This window comes from Protopterus annectens, chromosome 6.part1, assembly GCF_019279795.1.
Source record: "Protopterus annectens isolate FY-2018-M chromosome 6.part1, PAN1.0, whole genome shotgun sequence".
Taxonomy (NCBI): domain Eukaryota; kingdom Metazoa; phylum Chordata; order Ceratodontiformes; family Protopteridae; genus Protopterus; species Protopterus annectens.
The window spans coordinates 436,507,186-436,528,100 of record NC_056738.1 but is presented as its reverse complement, the minus strand read 5'-3'; the positions used below and the strand labels follow the sequence as shown (position 1 = coordinate 436,528,100).

Here is a 20,915-nt window from a genome sequence, read left to right as displayed (position 1 = left end):
GATGTGTTGTTTGGTTCTCCTGTGGAGTCAGTCTTGAAGAAAATGGAAGACAAGGCTAAGTCTATGCAGGCTGTTAACGAGTTTTTGCAAGTTCACCCTCCAAGTTTAGTAGGAATTGGCCTGCTAAGGGGTGGACGTGCCCTTCTTATGATTCACAGTCTAGGGGTAGATCTAGGCGTGGTAGGGGCAGAGCTCAGAGCTCCTTCAGACCTAGAACAGGGAGTTCACCTGCACAATCTTGGTGAGGGCAGGGGCCAGTCCTTTCGTAAACAGGCCCAATGACCTACCTTTTCAGCTGCCAGATCCTTCTTGCCTGGCAGCACCTTTGGGAGGAAGGTTGGCACTCTTCAAGGAAAATTGGAGTTTGATTACCCAAGACAGATGGGTATTGGATATCATACACCAAGGTTACAGGTTTTATTTCCATACCTTGCCTCCTTTCAAAGGCATGCCGGACGTTCCTCCTCAGCAAAGACCAGAGGCTCACAAACAAATTTCTCTGTTGCTTCAAATAGGGGCCATACAACCGGTCCCTCTGCCAGAAGTGGGCCTAGGATTTTATTCTCGCCTGTTCCTAGTACCAAAGAAGGGGAACACGTGGAGACCAATTTTGGATTTATCTATCCTCAACACTCATCTGGACATTCCCAAGTTCAAAATGTTGACGTTACAACAGCTTTTACCTCTGCTGGGCAAAGATCACTGGATGGTGACTCTGGATCTCAAGGAGGCTTACCTTCATGTTCCTATCAGGCTAAGTTGCAGGAAGTATCTGCGTTTTGGCTGGGACTTCTCATTATCAGTTCTCTGCATTGCCCTTTGGCTTATCTACTGCGCCCAGAGTGTTCACGAAGGTTCTGGCTCCAGTGATAGCTTTCTTCAGGCTAAGAGGAATACAGATTTATCCTTATTTGGACGATTGCCTGATTCTGGCCCAAGGAAAGGACGAACTTCTTCATCATTTACAATATGTGATAGCAGTGCTAAGATGCCTGGGGTATTCTGTGAACGAAATAAAGTCCAGTCCAGTACCCTCTCAGGACATGTGCTTTCTGGGTGTGAGACTGAATACAGCATCCCAGATGGCCTTTTGACCCCGGACAAACAAAAGAATCTTTCCCTTTACTTCCATCAATTGTCTCATCAGTCCAGGCTGACTGCAAGGACAGTCCTTCAAGCCTTGGGGTTCATGGCATCTTGTATTCTGGTGCTTCCCAATGCCAAACTGCATATGAGGAGGCTACAATGGTATCTCAAAATGTATGGACACAGCACTGCCAAGATATGGACACTGTCATTCAGATAATACCTTGCATTCAAAAGGAATTTTTGTGGTGGGCTCAGGAATGTCACCTAAACAAGGGACTCTCTGTGACCCGGCCAGAGGCGAGTCAGATTCTAACGACAGATGCCTCAGACAAAGCTTGGGGAGCTCATCTAAATGGAAAGTGGGTACAAGACACGTGGCCTGCCAGACTTCAACATCTACATATCAACTTGAAGGAGATGTTAGCAGTCCAATTTGCATTAATAGCTTTCAAGGATTTACTTCTTCCAGGGCAGGTGTTGGTTCTAACAGACAACACAACTGTCATGTGGTACATCAACAAGCAAGGGGGAACACGTTCTTATCCTCTATGCAGACAAGCAATGATTTTGTGGGAGACTGCTCTCAGTTTACAACTAAATCTTCAGGCAAGGTTTCTGCCGGGAGCACAGAACTCCTTAGCAGATGTGTTGAGCAGACAAATTATGGATCCCCACGAGTGGAAATTGGATCCTCATGTATTTCAGAAATTGACAGTGTTATGGGGAACTCCAGACATAGATCTGTTCGCTTCTCCACTAAACTACCAGCTGCCAAAGTTTTGCACAAAAAGGTTTCATCCCACAGCTTGGAAAGTGGATGCTCTTTCATTCAATTGGGGCAAGCTTCATGTGTATGCCTTTCCACCTCTGCCTCTCCTCCCAAAGGTACTCCTGAAGGTCAGACAGGACAAGCCAAGGATGATTTTAATAGCTCCAGATTGGCCTCGACAGCACTGGTACCCATTACTGAGAAGTCTGGTACGGGAGCCTCCATGGCCTTTACCTTCGATTCCACACCTGCTGTCTCAGGAGAACAGTCATTTACTCAATGTCAAACTTCACTCTCTTCACCTAACAGCCTGGCATATTCTGTTTTGAACCCTGGAGGGTCTCAGCTTCCACAGCAAGTTTTGAATGTTATTTTGGAGGCCAGAAGGCCTAGTACAAGGAAAGTGTACGCAGATAAATGGAAGAGATTTTTATTTTGGAGTACAGCAAAGGATTTTGATGTTTCTGAGCCTAATTTAAGTGTGGCTCTTCAATATCTTACTGAGTTACTGGACAAAGGTTTGTCCTTCTCTTCTATTAAGGTTCATGCTGCAGCAATTTCTGCTCACTATGACTGTGACCCACCATTGTTTTCTCATCCTTTGTTTAAGCAATTCCTTAGAGGGGCAAAGAATATAAGACCCGCACGTAGAGCTCCTACTCCTGCTTGGGATCTGAATTTTGTGTTGGAGAAACTCACTCTACAACCTTTTGAGCCTGCAGCTACTGCCGAGTTGAAATATTTATCATGGAAGACTGCTTTTTTGTTGGCCATTACCTCTGCAAGAAGGGTTTCTGAATTACAGGCCCTTATGGCGGTTGAGCCTTTCTTAATTTTCCATAAGGATAGGGTATCTTTGTGTACTAATCCTTCCTTTATGCCTAAAGTGGTTTCTAGTGTGGCTTTAAACCAAACTATTCATTTGCCTACTTTTTATGCAAACCCCTAAAATAAAGGGGAAAAGATTTTGCACACTTTGGATGTACACAGGCAGTTGCGATATTATTTGAGCAGAACTAAAGGGTTCAGGCAGTCTCAGCAGTTATTTGTTTCATTTGCTTTGGGTTCTCAGGGCAAGCCTGTGTCAAAACAAACTATTTCTAAGTGGATTGGGTTTTGTATTGCTTTCTGTTATTCCCATCATGGTAAGGAGATTCCAGCTGGGATTAGGCCTCATTCCACTAGGGCTACTGCCACTTCTACAGCTTTTTTACGGGGGGTGGCAACTAAAGATATTTTGGAGGCAGCTACTTGGAGTTCAGTGCATACTTTCTCTAAGCATTATCACCTTCCACTTTACTCTAAATCTAGGGCTGGTTTTGCCACTGCAATTTTACAGGGCATTTTGGCAGCTCCTACTGCTTTATAGTTTTGCCATCCTCCCTTATCTCTGCTTTGGGATTCTACCCAAGTGTAAGGACTGCAGCAATGTGAGATGAAGAACATAGTACAGTTTTGTACCTACCATAAATGTAGATGTTCGAAGATCCACATTGCTGCAGTCCAATTTACCCTCCCTCCTTCCCCTCTGTAGTTAGAGGCGGTTGTGTGGGTTGGGTTGTACATATTGTGGATATTGTATATATTGTACATATGATTAGTGCAAGGGTGGTAGGTTGTTTTTTGCTGTCTTTTGGTTTTGACCTTTCTTTTTAGGGTCTTCTGACATCTGGGGCAAGAAAAGACTGAGGATATGACGTCGGTCATGCGCATTTGTACCCTGACGTCCTGATGTCAGTCTAAAGCGCCTTGACCGACGTCAGCCTAATACTTTGATATTCGGGCCGACCGAGGACAGCGGACTACCCAAGTGTAAGGACTGCAGCAATGTGGATCTTCGAACATCTACATTTATGGTAGGTACAAAACTGTACTATATATATATATATATATATATATATATATATATATATATATATATATATATATATATAAATATCTATATCTCTCTCTCTCTATATATATATATATATATATATATATATATATATATATGTGTGTGTGTGTGTGTATATATATTCTCAGTCATGGTGGGGACATGTATGTCCATAGTGTTAGCTATCAAATGAGATCTGGGTATATCACGCCTAGCATTATGGGACATAGGAGAGCCTCGAGCCTGTAAAAAATAGCTCTCGAGCTTTAGTAATAGGCCGAGTCGGAGCCGAGGTTCAGCTCCGAACCCATCCAGCAAGAAAGAAGGCGAGAAGAAGACAACTAACATGGAACGTTATGGTAAGTACATAACTTCTCATTTTTTTATCAAGACTTTTGACCTCCCTTTTTTTTTTTTATTTTTTAATATCAAGATTCGATTATATCAGTGTTTAAATTATTCACATCTTTAAATTCATTCACATATTTCTTTTTATAACCTTTCTCCATAACATTTTTGATCTGTTACATTCCAAAACAGATGATGTTATGTTGTCCTATCTCGCCTTTATTCTTGATGGTTGGGTTCTGAACCAAGCATCGGTTCTGACTCTGCCAAATACTAAGGGTCGTGAGCTTTCACTGGCTTGAGGCTACATCCTATCCCAAGATGCCTAGTGACTGTTACCCCGATCTTGTTTGCCACTTAGAGCTTCTGGATTGCTTTTTTGCTGGCTCAGGCTAAGTTAATTTTTTTCTCTAACCTTTATGTGGTTTGTTCGGTAGTTAAAGTAGTAGAAGTAAGTTCTTTAGATAGCTGTATCTTTCAGTGTTTCCTTGCCCTAATTTAAAGGCTTTTTTCTCTGTTTGTTGCTGATTTTGTTTGGGCTGTCGTTTTCTTAGGCCTTCTGTCTATCGGCTGCTCCTTTCAGTGAATCTGTTTAAGTTAGAGGATACCTTTTCCCCCTTTTTTCCATAGCCGAGCCTTCAAAAAATCATGAGAAAGTGGATTCTTCGTATCTGAAGTCTGTCTATTCCGAAAAGGCAAAGTCTCCACTGGTTCCACCTGGAGTTTTGGAACAGTCTCAGAGCCACAAAGGAGCTGGTCACTAGGCGCCTCTGTCTCCTTTATTGCAGTTGGTGGCGGGTAGCCACAAGTCCTCCACCCATTCCTCTTAGTCATCCAGGAGCCTTTCAGATGATGATGTGGAGTGGGTGGTTAGAAGGTTGCTCCATACAACGGCCCTAGCAAAAATTCTAACGAGCCCAGCCCAGCCCAGCCCAGATGGTCGTGGAGCCAACTTCAGTAAGGTGCTTTACCTTCTGTTCCTTCTCCTACTCAGTTGAGTTCAGAACCAGAGTGTCTGGAGGTCCTTGTGTTGGAGCCGTCGGACCCGAAACCCATCCCTGGAGTTTTGGTGCCGACCTCCACTCCGATCGCATCGATGTTGTCGTCCATCGAGGGATCTGGGAGCTGAGATTCCGTCATTGCTTCTGGGGGGGGGGGTGTCGAATTGGACCCTTGTCAGACCCCGACTTTCCCATTTGGAGCATCGGCACAGGTGAGTTTGGCGCCCATATCAGCCTTGGAGCCATCCTCCTTGGTGCGGGTAGGTCTCCCATTCCTCGGAGTCGGAGGCTATCTCGATCCAGGATCGTGGTGCCTTCGAGGTGATGAGGAGTGCGCTTTCCTCAGAGACTGCTCCACCCTCGGCTCCAGCTATTTTTCCCCCAAAGGGCCAGTGTCAACTTCTACACCATCCCTCCAACCCCAGCATAGAGAACCAATGCCCCGGGACCCCCCCAATGGGTGAGACCCCCTCTTCTGAATCCTCCCCGGAGCATCCCTCCAAGGAGGTCCCTTGGAAGAGAACCTGCAAGAGGAAACACACAGACTCCCCTGAGTCTGTCTAACAGAGGATTCAGAAGGGTCCCCATGGTCACCCCCTGAGGATATCTCCTCTTCAGACATCCTAGAGTTCCTGAAACAGAGGGGTGGCTGGAAGACTCTCTCCCCTTCTGAAGATGAGTCGGTATACCTGGAGGCATTTGGTTCTCGACTCTCCACCCCTTGGGTGTCTCTGCCTTTCGACCAGCTCCTGGGTGTAGTCATTCGAAAGACGTGAAGCTCTCCAGAGTCAGTGGAAGCAGTTCTGAGGAGTCCCAACAAATTTATTACAGCCCCGGAGGACAAACAGTTTCTAAGTAAAGGTGTCCCAGTAAATGCTATGGTGGTGGTGGCGGCCACCAAGAAGGAGTTAGTTGAAACTTCATCTGTCCACTCGCCAAATAAGGCATCTCGAATGATGGACAGATACGGGAAGCGTATGTTCTCTTCATCGGCCTTTACCCCTAGGTTGTTGAATTAATTATCCCACTTTACTCATCTTCAGAGGGATCTCCTCAAGGAGCTAAGAGATACCCTCCAAGGTGCTACAGCTAGGTGGATACCTGACAAGATAAGCTCTGAGCCTGCGACCTTAACCTCTATAACAAACTCCTCCATGTGCCTATGGAGCGAACAGGGCAGCAGGCACAGGAATAGCTCTGAGAAGACATTCCTGGATGCATCTTTGTGAGTTTGCTGAATCCTTCAAGTCTTCCTTTATTGACGTTCCTTTTGACGGCTTGTCTTTGTTCGGGCCAAAAGTGAAAGAGACTCTTACCAGGAGCGAACAAGATGGCAAAACTTTATCTGCTGTGGGAGTTCATTTCTTCGTCCCTACCAGACCTTATACAAATATCAGAAGGGTGGAAAAATGTGGTTCCAGAAATCCAAAGGAGCTTTGCCGGACGCTCGTGGTGATTTTTCCCCCAGGGGCAGAGGGGAAAATAACGGAAGATGCCGACCTCGTGGCAGAGTGGGTTCCAGAATTAGGGTAACAGTGATGCATTCTCTGGTAGGCCCTTCCAGCGCTCCTGAAAGGAGGCCCGCCTGTCCACCACTGGAGGCAGTTGGGGGGAGATTATCACTCTACCCAAAAGCCTGGCTGGACATCACTCAATACAAATGGGTACAGTCGATCATATCCAGGGGCTACAACATTCCTTTCTCCCTTCCACCCCTTCCACCAAAGTCTATCCCAGACGTACCACCCGGTCAAAAGGATCAAGCAACCCTAAAAATTCAAAGGTTGCTAAGAAGGAGTCATCCAAGAAGTCCCTGCAGATCAAATCGGATCTGGAATTTACTCAAGGTTTTTTTTAGTTCCAAAAAAGACAGGGGACTGGGGACCAATTTTGGATCTCAGCAGACCGAACAAGTCTGTAAAGAAAACAAAGTTCCGGATGGTGACACTGCAATCTATACTCCCTTTTCTAGGACAAGACAATTGGATGTGCTCCATAGATCATCAGGATGCGTACTACCATATAAAGATGGACAGGCGATCCAGAAGATATTTACACTTCTGGCTGGGAGCCAGTCATTACCAGTTCAGAGCTCTGCCCTTTGGTCTCACTACAGCCCCCAGAGTATTTACCAAATGCATGGCAGTAGTTACAGCTCACCTGAGGCGTCTAGGATTCCGGTGTTTCCATACTTAGACGACTGGCTCCTGACTACCACCACTGCGTATCTACTAACCAGGGCAAGAGACACCACCATTCATCACTGCTCAGAGCTGGACATTACCATAAATTTTGAAAAATCTGCCCTGTTGCCTTCACAGCATATTACCTTTATGGGGCAGGCTTAAACACTAAAGACATGATTGCAAAACTGCTTCATGAAAAAATTCAAACGTTATGCCATCAGGTGTCAATATTGCTCATGACGGAAAAAGTGCAGGAAAATTTGTCCTCAAAGTTCTGGATTCAATGGCAGCTGCAATAGCATTAGTCCCACTGGCGCGTCTACACATGAGAATATTACAGTGGCTACAATTTGCTAAGTGGTCCATGCAAGAGTTGCCCATGGTCACACAAGATTCTCATTACGAACACCTGCAAAAGGGATCTAGGATGGTGGCTTCAGTCTATGCAGTTAACGATAAGCAGACCATTGTTCTCCCCCAACCTGTAGCTACAGTGACCATAGATGCTTCCCAGATAAGATGGGGGGACATCATCTGTGACGGACTGTCCAAGGGACTTGGCAAGAACACGAATACCACTTGCATATCAATGTCCTAGAGATGAGGGCGGTGCTTCTGGCATTCCAAGCATTCCAGAGCTCTCTTCCAACAGGTACGATTGTAATGCAAACAGACAATATGTCCCTGGTGTGGTACATCAACAAACAGAGCGAAACCAGATCCTACCCCCTCTGTCAAAAGGCTCAGAAAGTATGGCAATGGGCAATTTCTTCTCAGCGTTTTCTGACTGCAAAGCACATCCCGGGGAAGTCCAATGTGATAGTGGACAGATTAAGCAGGGCAATTCTTATGCCTCACGAGTGGTCCCTGAAACAGGAAACTGCGAACCAAATTTTTCACAAGTGGAACCAGCCTTGCGACCTCTTTTCTACATATATCAACTCTAAATGCAGCAGCTATTTTGCCCTCATTCCCCCTCTGGTAGAGTCATCAAGGGATGCACTTGTTCTCGATTGGCCCCGGGACTTCTGTACGCTTTCCTCCGTTTCCATTAATACCCAAGGTTCTCCAGAAAGCCAAATTGTTGAGTCGCAGGCTAATTCTCATTGCTCCTTACTGGCCTCGTCAGATATGGTTCCCCTTTCTATGGCCCCATCTTCAGGAGGAGCCTTGGATCCTGGACCCAGTGCCGGATCTTCTGACTCGTCAGGAACATTCCACCCCTCTATTCAAAGCCTTAAGCTGACAGCTTGGTTACATTTTAGACAGGCTTCCAGAACTATCCCCAGCAGTGCGACACATTCAGGTTTCATCGTACAAGAATACAACTAGATAACTTTATGCAAGCAAATGGAAGAGATTTTCTTGTTGAGCTGACAAAAACCATATAGACCCCTTTACAGCCCCTATATCTGCAATCCTGGAATTTTCAACAGAAGCCTTTAATCGGGTTGCAGCAGCAGCCATGGTACAACTAGCTGCCATATCAAACTACCACATAGGAGACATGGGATCCAATATAATGTCCCACAGATTATGCAAAGCCTTTCTGAGGGGTACGTTATTTTTAAGCCCTCCCATAAGAGAACCACCACCTCCTTGGGACCTTAATTTGGTGTTATCTTCTTTAATTCTCCCTCCATTCTTACCAGTCTCCTCTTGCCCACTAAAGTTCTTATCCTGGAAGACAATCTTTTTAACAGCCATTACTTCCGCTAGGAGGGTTTCAGAACTGCAAGCTCTGTCTTTCTCTGTCTGATATTCCACAAAGACAGTCTCTCTCAGGACAAATCCCTCTTTTCTGCCAAAAGTTTGTTCTGAGCCCAATTTAAGTCAGTCTATTGAGCTTACCCGTATTTTTCCCCAATCATGACAACAAGGCAGAATACAAGCTTCACCAATTTGGATGTACATAGGCAGCTATGTTTTTTACTTACATAGGACAAAGGAATTTAGAAAATCTGACCCAACTGTTTGTTTCTTTCTTAGAAAACAGAAAAGGAATTTCAGTTTCAAAAGTCACCTTATCAAAATGGCTTACAAACACCATTACTTATGTCTATAATTCTCAGAATAAAGAACTGCCAGGAAAAATTAGTGGGCATTCAACTAGAGCTGTGTTGACTTCCACTACCTTTCAAGCTAGGCTCCCTTTGGCTTCAGTTTGTGCTGCAGCTACATGGGTTAACCCTCATACCTTTATCACTTGTTACAAAGTAGACATGGCCTTCCGGAACAGGGCATCCTTTGGTTCCACTGTTCTGAAGAGTTTATTCCCTTGAGCTACCCGAGAAAGAAGATGCTGGGGGTGCTGTCCCAACCATCAAGAATGAAGGTGAGATAGGACAACATAACATAAAGAAGTTATGTACTCACAGTAGCGTTTCATGTTTATTGTCCATAATCTCGCTTTCATTATTGCATCCCACCCCTCCTTCCCCCTTCCTGGAGTATCGAGAGGAGTTTTTCTGAAATTGGCCATAAATTTCCTGATTCCCTTCATGCCTTAGGAATTATGGGCAGAGCATCTGTTGTAGCTGTTGTACTGGGTTGCATAGTCTAGTGATTATTTCTCTCAAATGAGATCTGGGTAACAGTCGCTAGGCATCTTTGGGATAGGATGTAGTCTCGCGCTAGTGAAAGCTCTCTAGCTTTAGTATTCGGCGGAGTTGGAACCAATGCTTGGTTCCGAACTTAGTCATCAAGAATGAAGGCAAGATTGTAGACAACAAACATGGAACGTTATGGTGAGTAAATAACTTCTTTCTCACAAGTTTCAAATTCTCCACAATATAAACATACTTTGCTTTTATACTTTTATACAGCATATTTTCCGTTACTGGTAATTTTTGTATAGACAATTCCAATAAAAAGTCTTGACTTTCTATATATATTTTAAATTTCTTCATTCTTGCAATGATAGCATTCCTTTTTTCAATGTTCAATTCCTTCCAAGGATATATCCTATAATATTTTTCCATAATATTTTCCTATCACACTTTTCTCTTATTAATTTCATTCACATTTATTTTCCACAGTATAATCTTGTCTTGATAATTTTCCATTTCTTTATTACAACAAACCCTTCTTTTTCTTGAACTAGGAAAATCAACCATTCTGTTTTATATTTTAAACTTAATATTTTTGTTTATAATGAACCTTCATTTTACTTTAAACATTTCATTACTATATATGTTCATTGAAGAGATATACACTGTAGGGTTTATTAACTCTAAACCTCTTTTTTTGCTTTTCACATACAGTACCCTACTTTTCACAGGGTTAAACCTCCATCCCCAACTAAAAGAAACTATTATGATGTTCATCGTGCATATAGCTGCAGTCATAACAGATGGGTTCTCCTGCCATCAGGTGGGTCCTCGGTCGGCCGAATTCCAAAGTCTAGGTCCGGCGTCGGTTGTCGTCGCTTCTTCCCTGACGTCAGTGCGACAAGGGTATAAAAGAACCAGCCGACGCCATTTTCTCCAGTCTTTCTTGCCATGCGGTGCCCGAAGCAGAAGCAGTTCGCAAGTGCCGGTCGAAATTTTGCAACCAAAGTCTTCTTGAAAGCTAAGTACCCCGTTGGGGAAACTTTTCTTGCCTCAGACCGATGTCAGACAAAGTTAATAATTGTATATCATGTGGGAAGCAAATACCGCATAAGGATTTTCATTCCCTCTGCATTCCTTGCTTAGGCCCAGACCACGACGTCTCGGTCTGTCGTTTTTGTGCTACATAATGGATCCTGGACATTATAAACAGAGGCTACAGTTTCCATTTTCACACCCTTCCAAAAATGAGAGGCATGCCAAACCTGCCACACAATCAAAGGGCAGAGGCACAAAGACAAATTTCAGATCTCATGGACATGAAAGCTATTCAAGAGGTACCTACTCAAGAACAAGGTCAAGGTTTTTATTCCAGACTATTCCTGGTACCAAGGAAGGGAAAAGATTGGAGACCTATTTTGGACCTATCCATCCTAAACACATTTTTACTTGTACCAAAATTCAAGATGCTCACATTACAGCAGCTTCTTCCCATGCTGGGCAAGGAGTCTTGGCTGGTAACATTGGACCTCAAGGAGGCATACCTGCATGTCCCAATCAGACAAAATTGCAGAAGATACCTCAGATTTCTTGCAGGTTCAACCCATTATCAATTCTCTGCATTGCCCTTTGGCTTATCTACTGCACCCAGAGTATTCACGAAATGCCTGGCATCAGTAATTGCCTACTGCAGACTTCAAGGGATACAAATATACCCATATTTGGACGACTGCCTGATCCAAGCGGACAGCAAGCACATACTTCTGAAAAAGCTGGCTTTTGTAATAATGTTGTTGAATTCTCTGAGATACACAGTCAACAAAAAGAAATCAAGGCTAATACCCTCTCAAACAATAATTTTCCTGGGTGCCAGCTTGAATACAAATACCCAGATGGCCTACCTCACGCCAGAGAAACAAGGGCAACTAACTCAATACTTCAGAAAACTGGCAACCTTCACCAGGCTGACTGCAAGGAAAATCCTGCAGGCTCTGGGATTCATGGCATCTTGCATCCTGCTAATCCCATGTGCAAAGCTGATTATGAGGAAACTTCAATGGTACCTAAAAAACTTATGGTCTCAACACAGCCACAGTTTGGAAACAATTATACCACTGATTCCATGTCTTCAAAAGGAATTTCTGTGGTGGGCTCAAGCATGCCAAAGAAACACAGGTCTCCCATTCTGCAAGCCTCAAGCAAATCATGTCATCACAACAGACGCCTCGGACTATGCCTGGGGGGTGCACATGACAGATCGGTGCATTCAGGGCAAATGGTCCCAAAAAGAAAAGCACCCTACACATCAATCGAAAGGAAATGCTAGCAGTAATAAATGCTATTATGGCTTTCAAAGACCTACTGCATCCAGGCCAGCTATTGATAAGGACAGACAACATCACAGTAATGTGGTACATAAACAAACAGGGAGGAACCCATTCATATCCCCTATGCAGGCTAGCCATGTCTCTTTGGAACATGGCTCTGGAATTACAAATCGAACTACAAGCACAGTACCTGCCAGGCAAGGAAAACATGCTGGCAGACAACCTAAGCAGAAATATGATAGATCCACACGAATGGAAGTTGCATCCTCAAGTTTTTACAAAGATAATTCAAGCATGGGGAAGGCCAGACATAGATCTCTTTGCCACTCACAGAAATCACCAATTGACAAAATTCTGCTCAAGTACCTTTCATCCACAGGCCTGGAAAGTGGACGCACTCTTTCAGTTGGACAACAATGACAGTTTATGCCTTTCCACCTCTTCCTCTGCTGCCCAAAGTTCTATTAAAAACCAGAGCAGACAGACCAAAGATGATTCTCATTGCTCCAGACTGGCCAAGACAACACTGGTACCCACTCCTGAGGAGCCTGACGCATTCCCCACCATGGATCCTGCCTCTAATGCCTCTTCTACTGACTCAGCACAACTTCAAAACTCTTCACAGTCAGCTGAAAACACTCAATCTAGCCGCATGGAAGATTCCTTAAATTCACAACAGACCCTACTCTCCAAGGAGGTGCAGGATGTCATTTTGGAGGCCAGAAGGCCTTCTACTAGAAAAGCCTACTCCAAAATGGAAACGGTTTTGTGCCTGGAATCAGAAAAAGGGTCAGAATCCTGGAATACTGAATTTACCTCAAATATTACAGTACCTAGCTGAGATGCTAAGCAGTGGACTTTCATTCTCCTCCATCAAAATCCATGCCTCAGCCATTTCTGCAGAATACAACACTGATCCTCCTTTATTCTCTCAGCCCCTCTTAAGACAGTTCTTCAGAGGGGCTAAGAATATAAAACCCCCAAGGAAGCAACCAGTACCTGCTTGGGACCTCAATTTCATTCTAGAAAACTGACCTTGCCTCCTTTTGAGCCAGCTGCTTCAACAGAACTGCAGTATTTGTCCTGGAAAACAGCCTTCCTTCTGGCTATCACCTCAGCTCGCAGGGTTTCGGAACTACAAGCCCTCATGGCTGTGCAGCCTTTCATCATTTTCCATCAGGACAGAGTTTCCTTACGAACCAATCATTCCTTTATGCCAAAGGTAGTATCCAGGGTAGCCTTGAATCAGGCTATCCACTTACCTACCTTTTACCCTAATCCTCAAAACGAAGAGGAGAGACTACTACATTCCTTGGACATTCACAGACAGCTACGTTATTATTTGGCAGAACAAAGCCTTTCAGAAAATCAAAGCAACTCTTTGTGTCCTATGCTACAGGTGCTCAAGGGAAGTCTATTTCCAAACAGACAATCTCAAAATGGATAGCCCACTGCATACGCTTTTGTTACTCTTTTCATGGTAAAACTGTACCTGCAGGCATCAGATCTCACTCCACAAGGGCCACAGCTACCTCTGCAGCTTTCCTCAGGGGGGTTCCTACCAAAGATATTTTGGAAGCAGCCACTTGGAGTTCTGTACATACTTTCTCCAAGCACTATCACCTACCATTATACTCCAAATCTAGAGCAGGCTTTGCCACTGCAGTCTTGCAGGGCATCCTGGCTCCTCCTAGTTCCACTTAGTGCCTACCGCCCCTTTTTTAGCTTTGGGATTTTACCCATCTGTTATGACTGCAGCTGTATGCACGATGAACATAGTACAGTTTTGTACCTACCATAAATGTAGATGTTCGAGTGCTAATACAGCTGCAGTCCAGGTTTCCCTCCCTCCTTCCCCTCTTGGGACAGGCCTAATGGCTAACACCTCCTCATACAACCTGATTGGGGTATTCTTTTATGGTGTATTTGCTTGCAACTATTGTTTTTTGATTATATTGCATTGCATTATTACATAAATTTATGTATTGCCTTCCTTCTGGGGGCACCTGACATCTGGGGCAAGAAAAACTGAAGAAAATGGCGTCGGCTGGTTCTTTTATACCCCTGTCGCACTGACGTCAGGGAAGAAGCGACATCCGACGCCGGACCTAGACTTTGGAATTCGGCCAACCGAGGACCCGCCTGATGGCAGGAAAACCCATCTGTTATGACTGCAGCTGTATTAGCACTCGAACATCTACATTTATGGTAGGTACAAAACTGTACTTTTGTTAATTTAAAAACATTAAGTTAAATAAAATTAGATTAAATTTGCTGTAATTCTTAAAACTTGCAATAGAAATACTTTCATTAATCCCTGGCTTTACTGTGGCATTCATATTTGTTAACAGTAATTCTCTAAACTCCAGTAAATTGTCATAATCACCTCCCCTTTCTCTTATAAGCAATGAACTCTTATAAGCAAATGAGCTGCAAGTAAGCTTCATCATCATCCATTTCCACTTTGAATTATAACCTTCTGATTGTGTTATGAGCCTTAACTGTGCAACTCTAAAATATTCCTGCATATCTGGTAATCCTAAACCACCTTGTTCTACTGGGAGGATCAACTTATCAAGTTAACTCTTGCCCTTTTTCCTGGCCAGATAAATTCCATCAACTCTAATTATTGTCCACCACCTCTTCTTTTCTGACTTTATATCTTGTGTATATTTTGCTATAATTGACCATTACCATACAGAAGAAAGGCACAATCTGCAAGGTCAGTATTTTGATGGTTTTCTTCAGAAATCCTTTAATCGATTGACATTTGTGCAGAGGCAACTTGGTCTGCAATGCATACCTTCTCCAAACATAATTTGGATTTGATGTCAAGATCAAGGACGACTTTGGAATCTCTATCCTTCAGGTTCTTTTGTCATAATATCACTTAAGTGATGCAGTAACTGGGAATTCTGATCCATCATTTAGATTGGATGGATGGAATGAGTATGATATGGAAGCTGTGTACTAACCATGACACTAGATCCTTTCATCCTTGTCCATGCACTACATCAACTCTCTCTCTCTCCTTCCCCCTTCCAGTTATACCTTTAAAGGCTCTGAAAGTTGGTGGTCCCTTCAGGGAGGTGGTAGAAACTGGCTTGCACTTGGCAGCAAACTTGATGTAAAGGATTTCCACACACAAGTACATTAAGGGAGGCAAAGGTTTAGATAAGCTTGTGGCTGGAGCACCGTCTTTGCCGGCTCAGATTGCACAAGTGGCCTGAAGACCCATCAGTCATATCAGCCAGACAAGGATGAGAGAATTTAGTGTTAGTGTAAATACACAACTTTCATTTGTAGATTATAAAACTTTCTCTTCCACATCTGCTGTTATGGTAAGTCTGTAACTTTGTCTTGGCACTTGCTTTTTCTGTATTTTATAGTAAAGGAGTTAAAATGATGATGCTGTTTCAAAATTCTAAGGTAGAGAGCCAGTGTAACTATGTTTAGTGCTTCTAGCCATCATTATTCCTCATTACTCATGTAAAATGCAGATTAATATTTTGAATTTTCCTTCTAGGATGATTATTGCAGTGGCACAAAATCCCATCACTTAAAAGGGATTATCTTGAGCTCCTCCAGATCATGGTTGCTATCTATAAGACTGCTTACTCTTTCCTAGCTAACTACAGTACCAGCACTCCCCCCATATGACATCCACAGCCCATGAATCATGCTTAATTAAAGTCCTTCTCCAGGGTTAGTAGTCTACTTTTAACTAGTTGAGTCTGTGTTTTACATTGCCCTGATTAGTGCTGGAACAAAAAATATTCATTGAGATGTATACTTCACAGCAAAGTAGAAGCTCCACCTGTATTTGGGACTATGTACTGCAGGTGATGTCTGGTAGGAAGCCAGACTGCCTGTAGTACCAAGTTCCACATACAGGTGAAGCTCAACTGCAAGTTACTGGAGGTAGGGGGAGAGCACACATGTTACGTTTTGGTGTAGGTCAAGCCATCCCTAAACTCCTGTGGGGATGTCTCTGTGTTCTGTATTCAAAAATGGATTTAATTCCTTGGACTACTAACTTTGCAAGTCCATACCTTGTCTTGGGTGGGAAGAATGCAAGTATGATGGTCATTTCAGTCTACAGGTGGAGCTGATGCACTGGGCAGCTTCATGGCCATCCAGCTGCACATTTTAAGTCTTAACTTGTATGCAATTCCAGGTCTGACAACAAAGGTGGAGCTGCTGTGCCACAGAATGAACCTGACATACTGGCCTCTCTCTGTCCTCATTTAAGTTTGGGCTATGCTCAGAGTAGGCATTGGGATTCATTAACATAGATGGCAGTAAAATCTCAGTACCTGTCCCTGGCATAGTGAGAATTTTGTTAGTTCAATACCTTGAAGTATTGAATTACACGTTCTTTATTTCCCATTATGAAATCGTCATGAGCTGGTGCTAGATGAGACGGAATCTGGAAGCAATTGAATAGCTGCTCAGTATACAGTAAATACAAACACAAACACAAGTTTATTAAAGTTGGTAAGTGTAGGTCCACTAATATAATTAATGAAAAAAATACATATTTTAGAATAAGAAAGCTTACTATTTTCATCATTCTCACTGTAGCAGTATCCTTTGGTTATTTCAGTTGTATCCTGCTTAGAATGCAACAAATGTCCAGTCTTCAAAAAGCTATGGCTCCTTCACATACCTACATTCGGACTGTTGACTGGCTATCCCCTTGGAGGGACGTTAGCAGCCAGTGTAGACAACTTTAGTACTTCCTTCAAAGGAAAGCAGCTCTGAGGCTTCACAAGGATCTGCAATTGGTTAGTGGCTTAATTTCTGGAAAATAAATTCCTGTAGTGGAACCCTTCCATGCAGATTGCCTTTTTAAATGTTTGATATATTTTTATTTTCTGAAGAAAACCTGCAATTTTATGAATAACAGAAGTTTCTTGTAGGAAACTGCCATTTTTTAGAAAGAGGCCGTTTTGTTGAAAATGTACTGCTTTTGAAACATTTTAACTGAAGTATAAAGATTGAGAAGTGTTTTATGTATTTTTAAAAGGTGTTTTAGTGTTTGGAGCTTGCACACACTTTTTGATAATGTATCTTCATTATTTTGCAGCTTCAAACAGTTTGCTTGAAGGTGTTATATTTAAACATATGTAAGTGTATTCCAGGGCTAGAAATATATTTAGTGCTTGTGTACACTTTGTGACAACTTACCTTCTTTTCTTGTCTTTTCTCATTGCACTTTCTTTGACAGGGTTTTTGTGTAATGCACGTTTTTTCCCTTTTGAATTTTAAGGGGTTATGTAGGGAAGTGTAAGTGTGTGTGCCTGCTGCTTGTGAGCACTTGTCTGACAGCTTACCTTCTGACTGACTCTTCCCAGCAGTGCTTACCAAGAATCGGGCTTCTTCCTCTCCAGCAGCATGGACTTTTACACCAACCCAGCTGTTCTGCTGTACTGAAAAAAGTAAAAGAAAAAAAAAAAAAACAGAATAGGAGGCCTTGCCTACAGTGCAGGCTCAGACACTTCAATCACTATTTGTTGCTTCTCAGGCCACTGACTGATTTCTCCAGTTCCTATGTTGTACTTCCTTTTGGCCTAATGGACCAGGGGTTAGCCACGTCCTCTGCTGCTGTTCTAATGTCAAGTCTGGACATGGGAGAACCATCTTCTTTAGGTCTAGGATCTTCTCTGGAAGATTCTTCTCAGGGAGGCAGGGGAGAAACACCTTTTGCCCAGGATGAGGTAGTCTCTCTTGTAGAATCCCTTATTCTGTCATCTTCTAGAGACGTCTCTAGAGAGAGAAAAAAAAAAGGAAACGGAAGGTTAGACATTGCTCAATCAAAGACATTGCATCTTTTCGTAAGCATGATTTTCATACCTTAGCAGGCTTTCTATCCTGGAGAGCAGAAGACTACCTAGGTCAGTATATTCCTGAGGAAAATATGCGAGAGTATTCTAACATCCACAGAGATGGGGCTTTTTCTTTATCTTATTCTGAAGTTCAAGACTGAGTCAGAGGAAAATTTGTCCTTTCCAGCTCCATTAGAGATGTTTTCCTCTTCTGAAATATTTTTGTGGGAATAAGTAGGTGTTCCCCCTAAACTGAAGGGATAGTCTGATATGCTTGCAAATGGATTTACCATATGCTGCACCCATTCCTATTATGCCGGCCCTGGAGGATGTATTAATGCTCCCTGCAGTAATGATCCTGACCCTCAGCCTTCAGGCCTCAAAACATGCAGAACACTTATTACCAACCTTTCCCCTGCAGACTTGAAGATAAGGTTTTATATTTCATAAGAGAATTTCTTTCTTCCAGTTTATTCTGTCAAGTGTTGACAATGTCTGGGAATGTTCTGCCATATGTCTTCAGTAGGAAGGTCCTGTCTGAATACTAAAGTTAATAATCTGTCTCTGGTGTCTAAACATGCTTTGAAGAGTGTGTATGATGTGCAGGTACAGTGCCTAGGGCCTCTGTACTGCCACTGTTTTGAATACATATCCAGACTTAATTCATGAAAAGGTTTTTTGATGTAGTACAGTCCGAGTTAAACGCCTTACTTTAAATGAGGAGATTTTGATTGCCTTGTGCTACTTACGTTCTCAAACAGTTTGACAGAAGGAAATTAATTCAGGGAATTCCTAAGATTTGTCAGACTCCACATTACAAATCCTACAAAAACCCTCTGTTTATTTGACTTTTTCAAACAATCGGTCCCTGCCATTTTCTGGCAATCAGAGTGCAAAAAATGATATGGCAGGAGTGAATCAATAAAAAACATGGAATCTTTCAGAAAAAGGGACAGGTTGTGTTTCAGAATGACTGTGAGCATCCCTCCTCCTGGTCTCTGTCCCTTAGACTGTCTCTCATTCTTTCCCTTTGGCAACAGATTATTTCAGATTTGTTGATACTAATACTGGTTCAGGAGGATTACAGTTGGCACTGGATATATATACCTCCTTTCATCGGAATTCCTCCCTACCCTCCGAAGAAAACAATCAGGTTCTTCAGCACACGCTTACCACTGGGAGCCATACTACCAGTGTCTTTAGACCAAGGGGAGGAAGGCCTTGTCTGTGGTGTCAAAGAACAAGCTTTTCTAGAGACCAGTTACAGATCTTTCTTTTTTAACCAGCTTGTGAAATTACCAAAATTGAGAATATTGACCCCAGAGTCTGTTACCAGTCATTCTTTTTCTGAGTTTTATGGACACGTTTGACCCATAGTCACAGGCTTCAGAAAATTTCTCTGATTCTGTGTCTGGGTCAGTTTATCAATTCTGTGCATTACGTTTTGAGTTAATTGCAGCTGCTAGGGTATTTACAAAATGTCTAGCTCCAGGAGTAGCTCATTGCAGACTACAAGGCATTCACATTTTCCTTATTTAGATGACTCACAAGCCTTTCACCAGATGTCAGGAGTCCTTAACATGTGATCTGATGTAATTTTCATTCATTCCACAATGTATGGGTCTTTGATCTGACTCAGCCAATCTCTCTAGATTCTTGGATCAGACTCTCGAGCTCCTCCTTTTACCCATAATGCCAGTTACTTGCTAGATTACCTTAGATCTCATTTGCCACTATAACGATTCGGTCAGGATTGCATTCTCTCGAGCTCTAGGGTGATATTGAGTAAAAGTAGAATTTATTTTCTCATCTATTCCTTGTATTTGCTATTCATATCGATTTAGCCTTCTTCCCTTTACTCTTCTTTACTTTCGGGATACCATTTAGGTAACTCTTTGCACCATTGTTGTTACTAGTCCTTTTTTCTATAACTTTTATGTATTCTTTCTACCATTGTTGGTTGGTAGTTAATTGTTATTTTTTTTACTTCTTTTCCATAAAAAAAAAAACAAAACTCTTTTTGTATACAATATCTTGTAGAGTTTGTCTCTTCTCTTTTCTTTTAATTACTGTTGTTGGTTACTTCTTGTTTAATTTCTCCAAGTATTTTGGGTTTACAATATCGTGACGGGAATGGACATCATTCCCAAGTCAAAGTATGATTAAAGTTCATGAAATGGGTATTGTTTCAATCTTTGATGTTAGCTAGAAGTGTTCTTCACAGCATCTGCAGTGCGCCTAGTAATGACTCCTCCTGCAGTTCATACAGAGCTACATGTATTGGTAACGTATCTAAATATGGTTGTAAATTGTTTTTTATAAGACCCTTTGCTGCTACTACTATTGGAACTGCTTGCAAATCTTGGTATTTTATGACTTTGCATCTCTCTGTACGCAAGAAGCAGTAGTCACTGGGCATTGCAATTTCAGTGGTCAGTGCTACTTTTGTCTTCTTTTCATGGGCTACTATAAATGGTTTTCTCGCATCTGTATTTTGAACTATTAGTAATGGGTGATATAAACCATCATTTTCTATAATGCTGTTGGTTACTGTTTGGTCATTGGTATGGTTGGCAAGCCAACAAGTTTTGAAAAGTGCACTTCTTGGTGGGCATACAATACCCAGTTCTGATGCCCACAGGGACTGCATATATTGTTTAGGCCCTTCTCACTTGCAGTTATCTTGTGAGATCTGTGTAGACTTTGACGGCAGTCAGTGATAGATGGAATAAGTTGGTCTGTTGCCAGCTTTGTTTTCATCTACTGCGTCTACTTCTGGGGCTCAAACACCTGGCAAAAAGCAAAGGTCATCAGACCCCAAGGAGCACAGGAAGTGCTCTTACGTAGTCTCCTGCACCTGCTCCGAGTTTGGAGCTGCCATCCAAGCTGAAAGGATCTGACAACCTCTGTGGTTAAGTTTCCTCGGATTTGGAGCCCTAGGT

At 42.8% G+C, this 20,915-nt stretch overlaps 1 protein-coding gene across 4 annotated transcripts in view; it reads left to right on the top strand.

Annotated features, from left to right (window-relative positions):
* The window catches only part of DNAJB2 (DnaJ heat shock protein family (Hsp40) member B2), a 2,030,098-nt gene that overhangs the window by 745,780 nt on the left and 1,263,403 nt on the right, over window positions 1-20,915 (top strand). The gene's annotated exons all lie outside the window — the stretch shown is intronic.